We start from the raw sequence: 22,179 nt of genomic DNA on the forward strand, positions 1-22,179 counted from the left end.
CGAGCGCCAGACAACATGCTCCCCCTCCCACCCTGTATTTGTTCTTATCAGAATTGGGAATTCCGGGAACAGAGAGATACAGTACGAGACACCCTTAAACCCTACTTCTGCCACCTAATTAATGAGACTTTGAGTCTTTTCATCTTAACTGTGTGTAATTGTTTATTTATTGCTGTTAAGTCTATACCTACTGTAAGTGTGTCTGCTTAAAATGCCATGTGGGTATATTAAAAAACTTGGGACTTGGGAAACCGGTTGGCTAGATAAATGAAATGAATGTGTGAAGGAGTTCAAATGAAAGACTCTTTCAAAGAAAAACAATAGGCTAAGTAGGTTTTTGTACTTAACTTTGACCAAATAGATGATTGAGCCCTACTTGCCCACCAGTACTTGGTAATGTTTTATAACTTAGCTGATGTGTGTGTGTGTGTGTGTGTGTGTGTGTGTGTGTGTGTGTGTGTGTGTGTGTGTGTGTGTGTGTTTACTGATTGATCGTTTCAACAACAGCAGCTCTTATCTCTCTCTGAAAGCAGTGTTTGTTATGTGAAAGGCTAGTGGGAAAGCCCCATTTTTTATTTATTTTTTTAGATTATCCGACTCGAGGTAGAACAACATAAAAAACATGTTTTTCACATCCCTAATGTCTCCCATTTATGAAATGGATGGTTGTGTAGAAATGTTTTACTGCGAAAGGGGTTAAATTGATAGATACTGTGACAACCCCCCCGCCCCTAAACTCAAAAAGTGCAGAATAATTACAGGGTTGAGGGGTGATGGGACACACAAACGAATGTAAACCAATACCGCATGCTCTGATATTGCTCAAATTTGGAATAAAAGTTGTCAGTCATATGCACTACATACACAAATAGCACTAAGATATCTTATTTTATCTTGGAAATATAGACCTGGAAACACAGAGATAAAATAGGTAAAAATATCTAGCATGAATATTTATGATGAATGTAAGCTTTACTTTTTGGTACTTGCTTACTAGACAACTTTACAAGGCAAATTTGCTCTCATTCACTGGTCCTCCTGTCTTTGATGTTGTGGCTATTGTAATCTAATCGGCTCGAAGGAAAACAAGTGGGCTCAGACACTGGAAACTCATTTTTTTTCAGTCAATGGTTCATCTGTGGATTTGATTTGTTCTGCCCACACTCTTGCAATTACGAATTAAACATTTATTACATGTATATTTTGTTTCACTGATCTACACATAATAACCCATAATGTCAAAGTGGAGTTGTGTTTTTAGACATTTTTACAAATTATACATGAACAAAAATATAAATGCAACATTTAAGTGTTGGTCCCATGTTTTATGAGCTGAAATCAAAGATCGTCAAATTTTTTCCATACGCACAAAAAGCGTACTTCTCAAATTTTGTACTCAAATTTGTTTACATCCCTGTTAGTGAGCATTTCTCTTTTGCCAAGATAATCCATCCACCTGACAGGTGTGGAAATCAAGAAGCTTATTAAACAGCATGGTCATTACACAGGTGCACCTTGTGCTGGGGACAATAAAAGGCCACTCTAAAATGTGCAGTTTTGTCACATCACAATGCCACAGATGTCTGAAGGTTAGAGGGAGCGTGCAATTGGCATGCTGGCTGCAGGAATCTCCACCAGAGCTGTTGCCAGAGAATTCAATGTTCATTTCTCTACCATGTCATTTTAGAGAATTTGGCAGTATGTCCAACTGGCCTCACAACCGCAGACAAAGTGTAACCACACCAGCCCAGGACCTTGACATCCGGGTTCTTCACCTGCGAGACGAGCCACCCGGACATCTAATGAAACTATGGGTTTGCACAACCAAAGAATTTCTGCACAAACTGTCATAAACCTTATCAGGGAAGCTCATCTGCGTGCTCGTCGTCCTCACCAGGGTTTTGACCTAACTGCAGTTCGGTGTCGTAACCGACTTCAGTGGACAAATGCTTACCTTCGATGGGCACTGGCATGCTGGAAAGGTGTGCTCTTCACGGCTGAATTCCGGTTTCAACTGTGCTGGGCAGATGGCATTGTGTGGACCATGCGGTTGGTTGATATAAACGTTGTGAACAGAGTGCCCCATAGTGTTGGTGGGGTTATGGTATGGGCAGGCATAAGCTACAGACAACGAAGACAATTGCATTTTATCGAAGGCAATTTGAATGAAAGATACCATGACGAGATCCTGAGACCCATTGTCGTGCCATTCATCCACCGCCATCCCCTCATGTTTCATCATGATAATGCACAGCCCCATCTCACATCTGTACACAATTCCTGGAAGCTGAAAATGTCCCAGTTCGTCTATGGCCTGCATACTCACCAGACATGTCACCCATTAAGCCAGTTTGGGATGCTCTGGATCGACGTGTACGTCATCGTGTTCCAGTTCCCGCCAATATCCATCGACTTTGCACAGCTATTGAAGAGGAGTGGGTCAACATTCCACAGGCCACAATCAAAAGCCTGATCAACTATATGCGAAGGAGATGTGCTGTATCACGCTGCATGAGGTAAATAGTGGTCACACCAAATACTGACTGGTTTTCTGATCCACGGCGCTAACTTTTTTGAAAAGGTATCATTGACCAACAGATGCATATCTGTATTCCCAGTCATGAAATCCGTATATTAGAAATGGAATAGAGCCAAGCACAGGACAAATCCTCAAGGAAAACCTGGTCCAGTCTGCTCTCCAACAGACACTGTGTCACACCTACTCCCGCTCAATAAAGATTACTGCCTAAAAATGCGGAAGCAGGGACACCTACTCCGTCAACGCCACGATCAGCTGGTGCAACTGGGTGTGGCTATGGATGAGGTCCTCTGCGTCCTCCACCGCCTCCACACCACCCGAGAAGATTCACCTCCAACTAGCAGAGGGCCTCCTACCACGAGTTGTCCCAGCGAGCCAATCTCCCATCCTATCCAGCAGTCCGTCTAGGTCAACGATGCCCGAATGTCACTCCCGGACAAGTATGACAGGACTCCATCCTACTCCAGTGCTCCCTCTGTTTCGCCCATCAGACGGGAGTCCCCACCCCTGAGAGGTCCAAGGCTGCCACGGTCATTTCCCAGCTGACCGGGTGGGTGTTGTAGTGGGCTACGGCCGTCTGGGAAAGAGGAAGAGCTAGGTTCATACGAGAGGTTCATGGTTCTGTTAAGGGTAGTCTTCGAGCATCCACTGGAGGGCAGATAGGGAGGTAAACGATTACTCCCACTCCGGCAGGGTGCCAAGACCTCACCTTCCGGACCGTGGCAGCCTCCAGCGGATGGAATGAGCCGGCACTCCACTCCCTATTCCGAAGTGGACTGGGTGAGGAGGTCCAGACAGGGTTGGCGTGCCGAGCCGATAACCTTTCCTTGGATACGCTTATCGCGATGGCCATCCGTCTGGACAACCTTCTTCAGGAGCGTCAGCGCCCCACTTCGCCTCTCTCCCTCCTCCTTTGGCCATCCTGAGGCAGAGCCTGAACCCATGGAGGTAGGGGCCACACACCTCCCCAAGGCAGAGCGGCGTCGCTGGAAACAGCTGGGGCTCTGTTCCTATTGTGAACAGGAGGGTTATCAGCTTCAGCAGTGTCCGCTGAGTCCTAACCCGAGGTCCACGGGGGCAGAGGGGCGGGCCCCGTGATCACCCATTTTCCAGGGTAGGCGTGAGTATTCCATCATCATCGCTTTCCGCCAAACCATTCCTGATTTCCATTTCACTGGCTGGCCGTCCCTCATGTGTTGTCTCGACAGTCCTAGTGGACTCCCGGGCTGCGGGGAATTTCATCGACCAGGCACTCGCCTCCTCCCTGAACATCACCTCATACTCACTCTCCTCTCCTCTTCCGGTCCAAGCCCTGGATAATCAACCAGTGAGATCTGGCACAATCACGCACATCACAGCACCACTCGCACTCACCGTGAGCCCCATCTACAAAGAAAGCCTTCGCTTCCTCCTCATCATTGCATCTGTACACAAAATCATCCTAAAAATCAGCCTCCCATGACTCTCAACTCTCGGTTGAGAGTCATGTGGTTGCCCTCCAGCCCATGAGGTTTTCTCTAAGACCCACGCCACCTGTCTCCACCTGTCCACCTGTCTCCATCATCGCCCCTGGGACTGTTCCATCGACCTGCTTGCAGGCTGCGCAGCCATGTCTACCCTCTGCCAGTGGCTGAAAACGAGGCCATGGAGGAGTACATCGAGGATGCTCTCCAACTGGGTTTCATCCGCCCATCCACCTCCCCTGCATAGGAAGGCTTCTTTGTGGCCAAGAAGTACGCAGGTCTATGTCCATGCATCAATTAAAGAGGCCTCAAGTACCCTCTCCCATTGTTGCCGGCCACTGTCGAACTACTTTGCAGGGCCCGTTTTTTTTCTAAACTGGAACTGCGGGGTGCCAACAATCTGATCCTCCTTCTCCTGTTTTGTTCTGCCTTATTCTTATCATTACACTCACCTTCTGCACCTGCTTCCTGACTCTCAGTGTATACGTTACACACTAGGAGACAAATTCCCCTTTCACAGGACAATAACCTAAAAGACTAGGCGAAATATACACTGGAGTTGCTTACCAAGACGACATTGAATGTTCCTGAGTGGCTCATTTATAGTTTTGACTTAAATCGGCTTGAAAATCTATGGCAAGACTTCAAATGACTGTCTAGCAATGATCAATAACCAATTTGACAGAGCTTGAAGAATTTAAAAAATAATATTGTGCAAATATTGTACAAACCTGGTTTGCAAAGCTCTTAGCGACTTACCCGGAAAGAGATATTTATAAATTTGATATTTATTTATTTAATTTTCAATATATTTGATAAAATTTTATTAAAACCAAAACAGTCTTTATGGGCATGAGTTGTACAAAATTGATATTTACACGTGATTTAACTTTAATGAAATGGTATTATGGCAGCGATATTGGATTTGAGGCAATATCCATGGTGGCCCCAAAGAAAATACAAAATCCTTCAAGGAACCTTGGACCCAAAAACATCTCATTCTTATGTCTGAGCCCATTTGTTTTCCTTAGAGCAGATTACAATAGCCACAACATCAAAAGACAGATGTAGGCCTCCTGAGTGGCGCAGTGCCCGCAATCCAGAAAATCACATTGTATGATTTTTAAGTAATTCATTTGCATTTTATTGCATGACATAAGTATTTGATCACCTACCAACCAGTAAGAATTCCGGCTCTCACAGACCTGTTAGTTTTTCTTTAAGAAGCCCTCCTGTTCTCCACTCATTACCTGTATTAACTGCACCTGTTTGAACTCGTTACCTGTATAAAAGACACCTGTCCACACACTCAATCAAACAGACTCCAACCTCTCCACAATGGCCAAGACCAGAGAGCTGTGTAAGGACATCAGGGATAAAATTGTAGACCAGCACAAGGCTGGGATGGGCTACAGGACAATAGGCAAGCAGCTTGGTGAGAAGGCAACAACTGTTGGCGCAATTATTACAAAAAGGAAGAAGTTCAAGATGACGGTCAATCACCCTCGGTCTGGGGCTCCATGCAAGATCTCACCTCGTGGGGCATCAATGATCATGAGGAAGGTGAGGGATCAGCCCAGAACTACACGGCAGGACCTGGTCAATGACCTGAAGAGAGCTGGGACCACAGTCTCAAAGAAAAGTAACACACGACGCCGTCATGGATTAAAATCCTGCAGCGCACGCTAGGTCCCCCTGCTCAAGCCAGCACATGTCCAGGCCCGTCTGAAGTTTGCCAATGACCATCTGGATGATCCAGAGGAGGAATGGGAGAAGGTCATGTGGTATGATGAGACAAAAATAGAGCTTTTTGGTCTAAACTCCACTCGCCGTGTTTGGAGGAAGAAGGATGAGTACAACCCCAAGAACACCATCCCAACTGTGAAGCATGGAGGTGGAAACATCATTCTTTGGGGATGCTTTTTTTTTTCGTGCAAGGGGGACAGGACGACTGCACTGTATTGAGGGGAGGATGGATGGGGCTATGTATCGCGAGCTTCTATCTAAAGGCCATCAGACTGTTAAACAGCCACCACTAACATTGAGTGGCTGCTGCCAACATACTGACTCAACTCCAGCCACTTTAATAATGGAAAAATTGATGTAATGCAGTTTGTTTGTGTATGTAGGGCAGACAACTGACTACTTGTATTCCACATTTTATCAATTTCAGAGCTTGCAATATTGGGTTAAAAAAGCTTACGAAGCACTTTTTTTTAGTTTAGGGGGTGTTTTAGTTCATAAATGTGAGAAATAAGAGACATGGTTGTGTTTTGTTCTACCTCAGGTATCTCAGAAACTAAAGCCCTTTTTGGATTGGCCACTAGCCTAGTAAGTGTAAGGCCGGGATTCTATCCAAGCCACACTATAGCACAGCTGCGCTAGGCATTCGATAACGCGTGTACTGTATTAAAGGACATTTACGCATAAGCCAACATCCACAGCGATTACCATGAATGCAAATTCAGTGAACGCCGGGGAAATTACCTTTAAAAGGCAAATTGTTGGCTTTCTAGAACAGCAATCCTGTTTCTAATAAGCGTGTCTCAGATTAAATCCAGTAGTTAAGACTCCTGGTTTCAGAAAGTAGGGGGTGCAGGCAGGGTGCTGCAGTGGTTTGTCAGGTTATTCCAAACTTGATCACCACTACGAATTTGTATTATTAAATACACAAAGTTGAAGAGTATATTAATACGCACACCACACTACAAAGCTAAAATGATGTTGCCAATTTCCCACATAAATTCCCAAACGTTGAAAGAACGTTGAAAGAAAAGAACAATCCAAACAAAAACGTTGACAGCAATTCTGTACCTTTTTATTTAGTACATATTCAATACAAAGGAGCTATCCTGCTACTGTAGAATACTTACTATGTACCACACTTGGGGTTTAAATGTGTATTTTCCTCTCAAAACGTTGAAGTGCTCTTGGGTTAGCAGACAAGTGAATCAAGGGAATTTCCACAAGTGCAAAATTCGCCCAGCCAGCACACTGGACATTTAACTATGATAATCTTTAAGAGAAAAACAATAGGATTCATACAGTGCACACGGAAAGTATTCAGACCCCTTGACTTTTTTCCACATTTTGTTACGTTACAGCCTTCTTCTAAAATGGATTCAATAGTTTTTTTCTCCTCATCAATCTACACACAATACCGCATAATGACAAAGCAAAAACAGGTCTTTTTTGACAGGCTGCCATGTGCCTTTTACTGAGGAGTGGCTTCTGTCTGGCTACACTCTACCATTAAGGCCTGATTGGTGGAATGCAGCAGAAATGGATGTCCTTTTGGAAGGTTCTCCCATCTCCACAGAGATTGCTCAGTTTAGCCGGGCGGCCAGCTCTAGGAAGAGTCTTCGTTGTTCCAATCTTCTTCCATTTAAGAATGATGGAGCCAACTGTGTTCTTGGAGACCTTCAATGCTGCAGAAATTGTTTGGTACCCTTCCCCAGATCCGTGCCTCGACACAATCCTGTTTCTATATCTCAACTCATACACCCTGTGCCATGGAATCGGTACATCAAACATCTCTTCCCAGTTATTTTGCAATCTGTATGCCACAGCTGTCAAAATCCTGGTCCTCAAATGAAACTGTTATACTTTCCTATTTGGCTATTTTTGTTCCTCCGTCAATTTTGATCTTTTATATTGGGCAGACAGACCAGTACCCTACCTCCTCCCGCTGCCACCTGCTTCCTCCATTTGAGGTAATGCTGTAGTTAATTGGTTGTAATCTTGGATTGGTTGTAATCTTGGACCTAACAGAAGATTGAGCCATCCTACCCACAAATAACTGGGGAAGGGTTTGCGATTTAGCTGATTTGTAAGCATGTGTGTTGTGTTATTACTGATCGATCATTTGAACCAAAATTCCCGGCAGCTCTTATCTCTCTGCAAACATCAGTGTTTGTTTAGGTAATGTTACTTACCCAGCACACTGGACTCACACTGGACTCACACTGGACTCAAAATCAAACACACCTTGGGTATTCAACAGAAAATAAATATGTATTTGACCAAGGTCTGCAGTAAACATTTTATGCAGAATATTGATGTACTGCCCGGAAGGAAGGGGCTGTGTTGGAGAAGCTTCCATTTTGGAGTGTTTAACCAGGGGACCAAACCAATCGACTGGTTTCATCAATATACATTTTTAACAGAGTCGTGTGAAAGCCAAAGAACATTGCCAAAATGTTAGCATCGTTAAACCAGCCTGATTTCACAAGAACTGTTACGAAACGTGAGTGCAGCGGTCAGTCTGGTTTCACAAGGCTACCAAAATCAGGGCTGCCAAATTTTGTAGAAAGCTTGGAGTGAGGTATGCTATGTGAATTTCATTGCCCCCTTGCACAACCCCTAGACGGGGGGACTAGGAACATTTACTGTTGTCCCAGGAACATTTACTGTTTTAAAGCTAATTTCCTGCAATTTTACATATTAGGCCTATAACCAGGGTCGACAATGTATTTAAAAAAATAAATAAAAAACTGGTCAAGTGTATTCAGGATACTTTGAACATTAAATGAACACTCCAAAATTTACAACTTTCTTACTTTGAGTTTTTTGTGGGATGAAATTTTAAGTATGCTAATAATTTTTTTCAACATATTTTTAAGGTGGTTTTACACTTTATTCAGACAGTAATGAAACGAGACAGGGAGACGGGCAAATGGGAGAAACAGTGGGAAGGTTGGAAGCAGAGATTGATCCCTGTTCTCAGGTGGAAAGTTGTATGTGACACATGCCAGATACAACATGGCTCTGCACAGGAAATACTAATACTATTGGTTGATCGCAGTTGAGTGACCACATTTAAAATACCCAAATGCGGGACAACAGGAGGATTTTGCGGGACTCACACACACATACACTACAATCCCCCTCCCATTCATGGTGTAGTGCAAATTTTTTAGGTGCTGGAGAACAATACAAATGTAAATTACATCATAATTTCTCAACGTCTGTACCAACAGATGTAGCCAATTGAATATCACTATGGAATATCCACCTGACAGGTGTGGCATATCAAGAAGCTGATTAAACTGCATGATCCTTACACAGGTGCACCTTGTGCTGGGGACAATAAAAGGCTACTCTAAAATTTGCAGTTTTGTCACATCACAATGCCACAGATGTCTCAAGTTTTGTGGGAGCGTGCGATTGTTATGCTGACTGCAGGAATTTCCACCAGAGCTTTTGCCAGAGAATTGAATGTTAATTTCTCTACTATAAGCCGCAGGATTGTCTGAGACCAGCCACCTGGACAGCTGATGAAATTGTGGGTTTGCACAACCGAAGAATTTCTGCACAAACTGTCAGAAACCGTCCCAGGGAAGTTAATCTGCGTGCTCGTCGTCCTCGCCTGGGTCTTGACCTGATTGCAGTTTGGTGCCGTAACCAACTTTAGTGGGCAAATGCTCACCTTCGATGGCCACTGGCATGCTAAAGAAGTGTGCTCTTCACGGATTAATCCCGGTTTCAACTGTACCGGGTAGATGGCAGACCGCGTGCATGGCGCTGTGTGTGCGAGCAGTTTGCTGATGTCAACGTTGTGAACAGAGTGCCCCATGGTGGTTGTAGGGTTATGGTATGGGCCGGCATAAGCTACGGACAACGAACACAATTGCATTTTATCCAAGGCAATTTGAATGCACAGAGATACCTTGACAAGATCCTGAGGCCCATTGTCGTGCCACACATATCGCCTCACGCCTCATGTTTCAGCATGATAATGCACGGCCCCATGTCTCAAGGATTTGTACACAACTCCTGGAAGCTGAAAATGTCCCAGTACTTTCAGGGCCAGCATACTCACCTGACAGGTCAACAATTGAGCATGTTTGGGATGTTCTGGATCGACGTTTACGACAGCGTGTTTCCGATTCTCGCCAATATCCATGCAACTTCACACATCCATTGAAGAGGAGTGGGACATTCCACAGGCCACAATCAACAGTCGGATCAACTCCATGCGAAGGAGATGTGTCGCGCTGCATGACATGATGCCAATGACAGTCACACCAGATAAATTAGAAAGTGGGCAAAGACTTTTTCACAGCGCCGTATCACGAAGCCTTTATTACTGTCCAAATAGGCTCTCTTCTTTATTGAGAACTCTAACAGGCCAATTTGGGTTGACATGAAAGAAGAACTTAATGCCCCATTTGGAGCATCATAGTATCCAACCCAACCAAAACAACCATTGACTGACCAGGTCTCTCCAGATCTCCCAACAATGCTATTTCCAGGGTCAATTTTAGATTAACGTTGCGCTTTTTCAGCCATTCCTGAAGCTGAGACCAGAGACAGGCTACCTGAGGGCAATACCAGAACAAATGGTCTATTGATTCTGTATCCTCACAACAAAATCTGCAGAGCTGCGATGATTTTATGCCCCAAATAGTCTTGAATCTTATGTAGTTTTATATATCAACTCATACATACACCCTGTGCCATAGAATCGGTACATAAAAAATCTCTTCCAGGCTATTTTGCAATCTGTATGACACAGCTGTCAACATCCTGGTCCTCAAATGAAACTGTTATACTTTCATATTTATGCTATTTATGCTATTTTTGTTCCTCTGCCAGTTTTGATCCTTTATATTGGGCAGACAGACCAGTTCCCTACCTCCTCCCGCTGCCACCTGCCTCCTCCATTTTTGGGGTAATGCTGTAATCAATTGGTTGTAATCTTGAATTGAGCAGACCTTTCCATACAAATCCGATAGCGCCATGAAAGATATAACTCTACCATTCCAATTTAACATATAATTTAAAAACAAAATACCCTTTCCAAACATATTTTCTATAAATACAGGTATTTTATCAACCAGCACATTTGAGTTCAACCATAATATTTGTTGTAATATAGTTGTATATTTTCTGGGGGCTGTAATTGAAAAACAGATCGTTCTTGAATAAATTCCTCGAGTTCTTTTAGTTTTTCCTCTAACTTCTTTCGTATCTCTGTAGTACCGTTTTCTATTTCTTTTGCTCTCTACCTGTACTGTTAGTTCCAGTATTTCCCTTGTTAGTCTTGTCTCTTTGGACAGAAACGGCTTTTTCTTTACTGATGAATATTGAATTGAATGACCTCTGAAACTACATTTAAAGGTATCCCAAACAATAAGGGGATTTGCTGAACATACAGTACCAGTCAAAAGTTTGGACACACCTACTCATTCAAGGGTTTTTCTTTATTTTTACTATTTTCTACATTGTAGAATTATAGTGAAGACATCAAAACTATGAAATAACACATAAGGAATCATGTAGTAACCTAAAAAGTTTAAAAAAAATCTAAATATATTGTAGATTTTAGATTCTTCAAAGTAGCCACCCTTTGCCTTGATGACATCTGTGCACACTCTTGGCATTCGCTCAACCAGCTTCACCTGTAATGCTTTTCCAACTGTCTTGAAAGAGTTACATTTACATTTACATTTAAGTCATTTAGCAGACGCTCTTATCCAGAGCGACTTACAAATTGGTGCATTCACCTTATGACATCCAGTGGAACAGCCACTTTACAATAGTGCATCTAGATCTTTTAAGGGGGGGGGGGGGGGGGGGGGCAGAAGGATTGCTTTATCCTAGGTATTCCTTGAAGAGGTGGGGTTTCAGGTGTCTCCGGAAGGTGGTGATTGACTCCGCTGTCCTGGCATCGTGAGGGAGTTTGTTCCACCATTGGGGTGCCAGAGCAGCGAACAGTTTTGACTGGGCTGAGCGGGAACTGTACTTCCTCAGTGGTAGGGAGGCGAGCAGGCCAGAGGTGGATGAACGCAGTGCCCTTGTTTGGGTGTAGGGCCTGATCAGAGCCTGAAGGTACTGAGGTGCCGTTCCCCTCACAGCTCCGTAGGCAAGCACCATGGTCTTGTAGCGGATGCGAGCTTCAACTGGAAGCCAGTGGAGAGAGCGGAGGAGCGGGGTGACGTGAGAGAACTTGGGAAGGTTGAACACCAGCCGGGCTGCGGCGTTCTGGATGAGTTGTAGGGGTTTAATGGCACAGGCAGGGAGCCCAGCCAACAGCGAGTTGCAGTAATCCAGACGGGAGATGACAAGTGCCTGGATTAGGACCTGCGCCGCTTCCTGTGTGAGGCAGGGTCGTACTCTGCGGATGTTGTAGAGCATGAACCTACAGGAACGGGCCACCGCCTTGATGTTGGTGGAGAACGACAGGGTGTTGTCCAGGATCACGCCAAGGTTCTTAGCGCTCTGGGAGGAGGACACAATGGAGTTGTCAACCGTGATGGCGAGATCATGGAACGGACAGTCCTTCCCCGGGAGGAAGAGCAGCTCCGTCTTGCCGAGGTTCAGCTTGAGGTGGTGATCCGTCATCCACACTGATATGTCTGCCAGACATGCAGAGATGCGATTCGCCACCTGGTCATCAGAAGGGGGAAAGGAGAAGATTAATTGTGTGTCGTCTGCATAGCAATGATAGGAGAGACCATGTGAGGTTATGACAGAGCCAAGTGACTTGGTGTATAGCGAGAATAGGAGAGGGCCTAGAACAGAGCCCTGGGGGACACCAGTGGTGAGAGCGCGTGGTGAGGAGACAGATTCTCGCCACGCCACCTGGTAGGAGCGACCTGTCAGGTAGGACGCAATCCAAGCGTGGGCCGCGCCGGAGATGCCCAACTCGGAGAGGGTGGAGAGGAGGATCTGATGGTTCACAGTATCGAAGGCAGCCGATAGGTCTAGAAGGATGAGAGCAGAGGAGAGAGAGTTAGCTTTAGCAGTGCGGAGCGCCTCCGTGATACAGAGAAGAGCAGTCTCAGTTGAGTGACTAGTCTTGAAACCTGACTGATTTGGATCAAGAAGGTCATTCTGAGAGAGATAGCAGGAGAGCTGGCCAAGGACGGCACGTTCAAGAGTTTTGGAGAGAAAAGAAAGAAGGGATACTGGTCTGTAGTTGTTGACATCGGAGGGATCGAGTGTAGGTTTTTTCAGAAGGGGTGCAACTCTCGCTCTCTTGAAGACGGAAGGGACGTAGCCAGCGGTCAAGGATGAGTTGATGAGCGAGGTGAGGTAAGGTAGAAGGTCTCCGGAAATGGTCTGGAGGAGAGAGGAGGGGATAGGGTCAAGCGGGCAGGTTGTTGGGCGGCCGGCCGTCACAAGACGCGAGATTTCATCTGGAGAGAGAGGGGAGAAAGAGGTCAAAGCACAGGGTTGGGCAGTGTGAGCAGAACCAGCGGTGTCGTTTGACTTAGCAAACGAGGATCGGATGTCGTCGACCTTCTTTTCAAAATGGTTGACGAAGTCGTCTGCAGAGAGGGAGGAGGGGGGGGGGGGGGGGAGGAGGATTCAGGAGGGAGGAGAAGGTGGCAAAGAGCTTCCTAGGGTTAGAGGCAGATGCTTGGAATTTAGAGTGGTAGAAAGTGGCTTTAGCAGCAGAGACAGAAGAGGAAAATGTAGAGAGGAGGGAGTGAAAGGATGCCAGGTCCGCAGGGAGGCGAGTTTTCCTCCATTTCCGCTCGGCTGCCCGGAGCCCTGTTCTGTGAGCTCGCAATGAGTCGTCGAGCCACGGAGCGGGAGGGGAGGACCGAGCCGGCCTGGAGGATAGGGGACATAGAGAGTCAAAGGATGCAGAAAGGGAGGAGAGGAGGGTTGAGGAGGCAGAATCAGGAGATAGGTTGGAGAAGGTTTGGGCAGAGGGAAGAGATGATAGGATGGAAGAGGAGAGAGTAGCGGGGGAGAGAGAGCGGAGGTTGGGACGGCGCGATACCATCCGAGTAGGGGCAGTGTGGGAAGTGTTGGATGAGAGCGAGAGGGAAAAGGACACAAGGTAGTGGTCGGAGACTTGGAGGGGAGTTGCAATGAGGTTAGTGGAAGAACAGCATCTAGTAAAGATGAGGTCAAGCGTATTGCCAGCCTTGTGAGTAGGGGGGGAAGGTGAGAGGGTGAGGTCAAAAGAGGAGAGGAGTGGGAAGAAGGAGGCAGAGAGGAATGAGTCAAAGGTAGACATGGGGAGGTTAAAGTCACCCAGAACTGTGAGAGGTGAGCCGTCCTCAGGAAAGGAGCTTATCAAGGCATCAAGCTCATTGATGAACTCTCCAAGGGAACCTGGAGGGCGATAAATGATAAGGATGTTAAGCTTGAAAGGGCTGGTAACTGTGACAGCATGGAATTCAAAGGAGGCGATAGACAGATGGGTAAGGGGAGAAAGAGAGAATGACCACTTGGGAGAGATGAGGATCCCGGTGCCACCACCCCGCTGACCAGAAGGTCTCGGGGTGTGCGAGAACACGTGGGCAGACGAAGAGAGAGCAGTAGGAGTAGCAGTGTTATCTGTGGTGAGCCATGTTTCCGTCAGTGCCAGGAAGTCGAGGGACTGGAGGGACGCATAGGCTGAGATGAGCTCTGCCTTGTTGGCCGCAGATCGGCAGTTCCAGAGGCCACCGGAGACCTGGAACTCCACGTGGGTCGTGCGGGCTGGGACCACCAGGTTAGGGTGGGCGCGGCCACGCGGTGTGAAGCGTTTGTATGGTCTGTGCAGAGAGGAGAGAACAGGGATAGACAGACACATGGTTGATAGGCTACAGAAGAGGCTACGCTAATGCAATGGAGATTAGAATGACAAGTGGGCTACACGTCTCGAATGTTCAGAAAGTTAAGCTTACGTTGCAAAAAAAAATAAAAATAAAATACAAGATCTTATTGACTAAAATGATATAGTACTGCTGGCTGGTGAAGTAGCCTGGCTAGCAGTGGCTACGTTGTTGAAAGTGAAGCTGGCTAGGTAACCTCGACAATTTCACTAAATTTCTCTAAACTACACAATTATCATGGATACAAGGACAGCAAAGACAACTAGCTAACACTACGCTAATCAAGTCGTCCCGTTGTAATGTAAGTTTCTACAGTGCTGCTATTCGGTAGAAGTTGGCTAGCTAGCAGTGTTGGCTAGGTAGGAGGACGGCAGCGCGGCAGGCGAAAAATAGCTGGCTAGCTAACCGATAATTACTCAAAGCTACACAATTATCTTAGATAAAAAGATAGCAAAGAAAACTATGTAGCTAGCTAACACTACACAAGTCAAGTCGTTCCGTTGTAATGTAATCGTTTCTACCGTGCTGCTAATCGGTGGCTAGCTGGCTAGTTAGCAGGGTTGACTACGTTACGTTACGTTAGGGCGAGAATACCTGGCTAGCGAACCTCAGCGAACCTTGATAACTACACAATTATCACCGATACAAAGACGGCTATGGAGCCAGCTAAGTAGCTAGCTAAGATCGAACAAATACAAATCAAAGATAGCAAAGACAACTGTGTAGTCAGCCAACACTACACTGATCAAGTCGTTCCGTTGTAATGCACTCGTTTCTACAATGCTGCTATTCGGTGGCAAGCTGGCTAGCTAGCAGTGTTGGCTACGTTGCGTTACGTTAGGGCGAAAAAAGCTGGCTGGCGAACCTCAATAACTACACAATTATGTTTGATGCAAAGACGGCTATGTAGCTAGCTAAGATCAAACAAATCAAACCGTTGTACTGTAGTGAAAATGAAAATCAGACCGTTGTACTATAATGAAATGTAATGAAAAGTTTATACTACTATTCGGTAGACGGTGGACGTTTGCTAGCTGCTGGGCAGATAAGTGTGGACTACTAGTTCCCATATATGCTGAGCATATGTTGCTTTTTCTTCACTCTGCGGTCCAACTCATCCCAAACCATCTCAATTGGGTTGAGGTCTGGTGATTGTGGAGGCCAGGTTATCTGATGCAGCACTCCATCACTCCCCCCATTGGTCAAATAGCCCTTACACAGCCTGGAGGTGTGTTGGGTCACTGTCCTGTTGACAGAGGATAGTGCCACTACGCACAAACCAGATGGGATGGCGTATCGCTGCAGAATACTGTGTTAGCCATGCTGGTTAAGTGTGCCTTGAATTCTAAATAAATCACCGACCAGCAAAGCACCCCCACACCATCACACCTCCTTCTCCATGCTTCACGGTGGGAACCACATATATTCGGAGATCATCCGTTCACCTACTCTGCGTATCACAAAGACACGGCGGTTGGAACCGGTCGAATGTCCATTGCTCGGGTTTCTTGGCCCAAGCAGGTATCTTCTTCTTATTGGTGTCCTTTAGTAGGGGTTTCTTTGCAGCAATTCGAAGGCCCGATTTACACAGTCTCCTCTGAACAGTTGATTTTGAGATGTGTCTGTTACTTGAACTTTGTGAAGCATTTCTTTGGGCTGCAATTTCTGAAGCCGGTAACTCTAAATGAACTTATCCTCTGCAGCAGAGGTAACTCTGGAGCTTCCTTTCCTGTGGCGGTCCTCATGAAAGCCAGTTTCATCATAGCGCTTGATGATTTTTGCGACTGCACTGGGAGAAACTTTGAAAGTTCTTGAAATATTCCATATTGACTGAACTGATTTGATGATGCCCCAATGAAGGTCATGATGACGTCTGGTGTAATTGGAGATTGAAAATGATTCAGCTGAGAGAGCAACAGGCTTTTTTGATGCCATACATCAATGCATTGTCTGGATTTTCTTCCACAGCCTGATGGTACTTGTAGTTGTCTAGGTCACCCGCAGTGCTCAGTGCTGCAACAACTGGTTCAAGAGGGGCAAATTTCTCTTGCTCAGGTCAACTATGAGATTGAGAACTTGTTTTATGCCAAACGAGATGTCCTAAGGAAGAATGGGCATCTTTCCGGAAGTGCATCAGAAATATGTACACTTTCAGTTTTCCCCCCAAATGTTTTAGTCTAATACAAAATGGCAGTGCTTGGGATATCTATTTTCTGCTTCGAGCAATATCCGACATCATCTTGGCCCCAGTCTTAAAAAGATCCTGGATCCAATACAAGGCAGAAAAAAAATCCCTGAATTTCCAGGAGCTGTTTCCAGGGAAGACAATGCTGGGAGCAAACCAACAACAACTGCCTTGGCAACACAACAACACACTGTGAGGACAGAAGAGACGTCCCACTGCATGCACTTCTAAACTTTCCCGTGCACTATTAAGTGCCAGATTCAGAGAAGCCATCAGAGCAAAATATATCACCAAGACAAAGTCCATTGCAGTGAACAACGTGCAATACAATGTAAGAGACTATCTGGTCATCAACACAGTTCATTCAGAAGAGATCCCTGTGTTCAAGGAAGTGTGTGGAATATACAGTTTCCTTGGTACTTGTGTGGTAAAGTACTACTACCAGACAGTTTCAACAGCCATCCCCACGCATACATGGTTCAACACAGTCAACAATGGATTGCTATAAGGCCCGGCGAGGAGATAGATTTCCATTGGCTTAGACGGATACAGGGACACAGAGGGAAGAGTGTCCATTCCACTCTGCCACTGGATTGCAGTTAGTTAAAATTCATTGGCTGACTTATTAAAGCACAACGCGCTTTCGTTTTCACATTTTCATACGCTTCTCCTATTGTGATATGCCCTGACCAGAACACTGACATATTCTTTTGTATATTTCCCCCCCCCCCCCCACAGAACACCAAATTGATGAAGAGAGATTGTCATTGGACCAAAGAATGGTGGAGCAACTCGTCTCAATAATCAAAGTTCAAATCAAATTCACAAAATGAATGGAGAATCAAAAAAAGGATCAAATAGGTTAGTTGACTGTTATCTAAATCCTCTGTCAGATGGTTTAGACCCTTTCTTCTTTAATGTTGCTGCCCCTATCATCACCAAGCCTATCTCCAACCTTTTTAACCTGTCTCTCCCCTCTGGGGAGGTTCCCATTGCTTGGAAGGCTGCCACGGTTCGTCCTTTATTTCAAGGGGGAGATCAAGCTGATCCTAACTGTTGTAGGCCTATTTACGTTTTGATCTGTTTATCAAAAGTGTTGGAAAAACTTGTCAATAATCAACCGACTGGCTTTCTTGATGTCTATAGTAGTCTCTCGGTTAGGCAATCTGGTTTCCGCTCAGGATGTGTCACTGCAACCATAAAGGTCCTCAATGATGTCACCTTTGCCCTTGATTCTAAGCAATACGGTGCTGCTATTTTTATTGACTTGGCCAAAGCGTTTGATACGGTAGACCATTCCATTCCTGTGGGCCGGCTAAGGAGTATTGGTGTCTCTGAGGGGCCTTTGGGCTGGTTTGCTAACTACCTCTCTCAAAGAGTGCAGTGTATAAAGTCAGAAAATCTGCTGTCCCAGCCACTGCCTGTCACCAAGGGAGTACCCCAAGGCTCGATCCTAGGCCCCACGCTCTTCTCAATTTACATCAACAACATAGCTCAGGCAGTAGGAAGCTCTGTCATCCAATTATATGCAGATGACACTCAGCTGGCACCTCCCCGGATGTTGTGTTAAATGCTCTACAACAAAGCTATTTTTGTGTCCAACAAGCTTTCGGGGGTGGCAGGTGGTTCGAGCGTTGGGCCAGTAACCGAAAGGTTGCTAGATCTGTCATTCTGCCCCTGAACAAGGCAGTTAACCCACTGTTCCTAGGCCGTCATTGTAAATAAGAATTTGTTCTTAACTGAATAAATAAATAAAAACTCTACCCTTAACCTTGTTCTGAACACCTCCAAAACAAAGGTCATGTGGTTTGGTAAGAAGAATGCCCCTCCTCTTTACTACCTGTGAGGGTTTCGAGCTTGAGGAAGTTACCTCATACAAGTACTTGGGAGTATGGCTAGATGGTGCACTGTCCTTCTCTCAGCACATATCAAAGCTGTATGCTAAAGTTACATCTAGACTTGAGAATACTCTATTGTAATCGCTTCCCTTTCACCCCAGCTGCCAAACTAACCCTGATTCAGATGACCATCCTACCCATGCTAGATTACGGAGACCTAATTTATAGATCGGCAGGTAAGGGTGCTCTCGAGAGACTAGATGATCTTTACCATTCGGCCATCAGATTTGCCACCAATGCTCCTTATAGGACACATCACTGCACTCTATACTCCCTTGTAAACTGGTCATCTCTGTATACCTGTCGCAAGACCCACTGGTTGATGCTTATTTATAAAACCCTCTTAGGCCTCACTCCCCCCCCATCTGAGATATCTACTGCAGCCCTCATCCTCCACATACAACACTCGTTCTGCCAGTCACAATCTGTTAAAGGTCCCCAAACCACACACATCCCTGGGTCCCTCCTTTTTTCAGTTCGCTGCAGCTAGTGACTGGAACGAGCTGCAACAAACACTCAAACTGGACAGTTTTATCTCAATCTCTTCATTTAAAGACTCAATCATGGACACTCTTACTGACAGTTGTCGCTGCTTGGTGCGATGTACTGTTGTCTCTACCTTCTTGCCCTTTGTGCTGTTGTCTGTACCCAATAATGTTTGTACCATGTTATGTGCTTCTACCATGTTGTGTTGCTACCATGTTGTTATGTTGTGTTGCTACCATGCTGTGTTGTCATGTATTGCTACCTTGCTATGTTGTTGTCTTAGGTCTTTCTTTATGTAGTGTTGTCTCTTGTTGTGATGTGTGTTTTGTTCTATATTTATATTGTATTTTTATTTTTATTCCCAGGCCCCCGTCTCCGCAGGAGGCCTTTTGCCTTTTGGTAGGCCGTCATTGTAAATAAGAATTTTACTTGCCTAGTTAAATAAAGGGTTAAATAAATAAGGAAATAAAAAAATCATTGATTTTATCACATTGATCCTATTCCAATTCTCTGCACCTTTTTTTTTCCCCCCGAGCCTGTTCTTAGTTCACAGCTGCAGCAAACAGCCCAGCAAAATGAGCCAGCATCAGTCCAGCAAAATGAGCCAGCAACTGGCCAACAACAGGACAGCAACAGGACATATAAATCAGCCAAAGAGTCTGAACATTTGTGTTTAGACTTCGAATTTCCAGACGTATTAAAATAAAAACTTTTCCAAAAATGTGACGATCTCGCCCTACTGTGCGCTCAAAGTGGAGGCCTCAGATTGTGCAGGTGTTGTTCGACTTCATATGTACTTACACTTGGTGAGTATAGTTATGTAGTTACCTGATCTTAGCTTAATGTTAATGACATACGTTCCTCAGTTATGAGTCATAATGCTTGTGTGTTTATCATCCTGAGCCTTGTCTCCGTCCACCATACTGTCTCGTCATAATCACTGCAGCTGATCGCTTAGCACACTCAACTTTTACATGATGCTAATCAACGCCTTCCATCAATGTCATTTGTATTACAAACAGAATTGTTAGTCTCAATGTAATCTTGTATGTTTCTCTTTTGCTTTAGGTACTCCACTACCCGGCAATACATGGATGTGTGCACAGCGCTCATTCAAAAGTACCCCTCGTTAAAATACCACACAGGGAAGGGATATGTAAGAATTCTTCAAATGTCCTACTCACGTTAATTCACACACTAATAACCTTTTTACATCCTTGTGCCAACCCAGACCATAATGTGCTGGCTTGGATAGACCATCTCAAATCTGCTCTTCTGACCTCCGTCGAAATAATCCGTCATGACATTTCTCCTCTCCACATTACATTTTTTTAAGGAGTCATGGCCTGATAAAGAATAAATGCAAAAAAGAAAGGCAGCCACTTGCTCACGTTGCACAAGTACAGGAAATGCAGAAGAGGTTTGGGAGGCAAGGGGAGAAAAAAAGTCCAGATGACACCGAAAATGAAGCCCCGACCAAAATAGCCAAGGTATCTGTATACAAATAATGGCCCATATTCAGTCGAACCGCTGATCCCAGATCATTTTTTAAGATCATAAATAATATTGTAAAGGTGGGGGGACCTGATCCTAGATCAGAACTCAGATGCTTTGTGAATACGTTTAGCCTTTATCTATAAACTTTGCGTTTCACATCGCATGTATCAATATTCTATATTTACATGAGATTTTTTTTCATTTCGAGACTGGTGAGGATTCCTTCAGTCAGAAGTTACACGTTGAAAAGATGCAGGAGTGCCAAAAAAAGAGCAAACATATGTTCTCTACAATACAAAATGAAAAGGACTGAAAAAGGAAACTTTATATAAAACAAAGGCACCAAGGACATCTTAAAACAGTAGCCAGCACTCCATTTGTCAGCCATTGTAAAGTCTAATAGAAATAAATGGTAAAAAGCACAACTAATGTAGCATAGCCAAGTACTGTAATCTGAATCCAAGATACATTGATGATGCATTATAAACAAACTGACTTTCAGGTTCTCAGAGATAAGAAGCAAATTCAGTATGGATGTGGACAGGAACATTCTGTCCAGATTCGGGCAAAATGGCCCACAAAATCATTGCAGAAACGGAGAGGGGTGTGGCCGTGGAGTTGCTGAATCTCTACAAGATGGCACTTCTCTCACACACGGAGGAGGCTCACAAAGGTTTGTTTTTTCTCTCCACTCTTACTGCATGTGAAGCGTACCCTTAACAGTATGCAGCCGTTCTAATTCTATTGATTCTAATCCAGATGTTTATTACCCACCCTCCAATTGAAGGTCTGAAGGTCACTGCAGCCGTTTTGCTCCTCCCCTACCTCTTCAAAGAAAATCCGAGTGGGCTGTACATCTCAGACCAGGTATGTATTACCCAGCAGACAAATAAAGAAATGCCAAGTTAGGTGTACTGTGTGAGGTATGCTGTGCTCAGTTAACTTATTGTTTGAAATATGACTTCAGTAACTTCAATTTTTTTCAATACTTCTTACAGTGTGTAAAGTTCCCATCATCTACCATAAGAATAGAGGGAAAAACTCTTTGCGGATGAGAGCCACATCCAACTCTTCCTGGATGGAGAGGAGCTACTTACTGAAGAGCCGGTGGACATCTCCATGGGGATGCATTTCCCTTCTAATATTGAGTATGCAGCATCAGTGAAAAGAACAATGCTGTTCATTCCGACATCTTCTGGGAATTGATGAGGGGATAAATGATCAACAAATATTGAATGTATGAATGGCAAACTTTTTGCTGTAGTGCGAGATAGGGGAGACCAGAGATTCCTGTGATGTCTGCAAGTGATATTTCTGTGACTTTTAAAGTAAATAAAATTTGTGACTTTACAAGGTTGCCACTTAATGTTATTTGTATTATTATTAATAGAATAAATGGGAAATAAAAGGTTACTACAGGAACCTTAACACCCTAAAAAGGTTATTTGAGGAACCTGTTTAAAAAGGTTCCTCAGGGAAAGATTCCTGGAAGCAGCTTTAGGGGTTCCACCGGTGGGGCAATCTGAGGAACCCCTAAAGGTGCCTTTCTATT

At 44.8% G+C, this 22,179-nt stretch overlaps 1 long non-coding RNA gene across 2 annotated transcripts; it reads left to right on the top strand.

Moving 5' to 3' along the window:
* Positions 1-19,530: 19,530 nt before the first annotated feature.
* LOC129839646 (uncharacterized) lies at positions 19,531-21,931 on the top strand. 2 transcript variants are annotated; one of them, XR_008757051.1, is made up of 4 exons: positions 19,531-20,620; positions 21,130-21,300; positions 21,415-21,494; positions 21,626-21,931. It is a non-coding gene; the product is annotated as an uncharacterized LOC129839646 (long non-coding RNA). The 2 variants fall into 2 exon arrangements; XR_008757050.1 differs by having other exon boundaries at positions 19,531-21,300.
* Positions 21,932-22,179: the final 248 nt, after the last annotated feature.

Source organism: Salvelinus fontinalis, chromosome 40 (assembly GCF_029448725.1).
Source record: "Salvelinus fontinalis isolate EN_2023a chromosome 40, ASM2944872v1, whole genome shotgun sequence".
NCBI lineage: Eukaryota > Metazoa > Chordata > Actinopteri > Salmoniformes > Salmonidae > Salvelinus > Salvelinus fontinalis.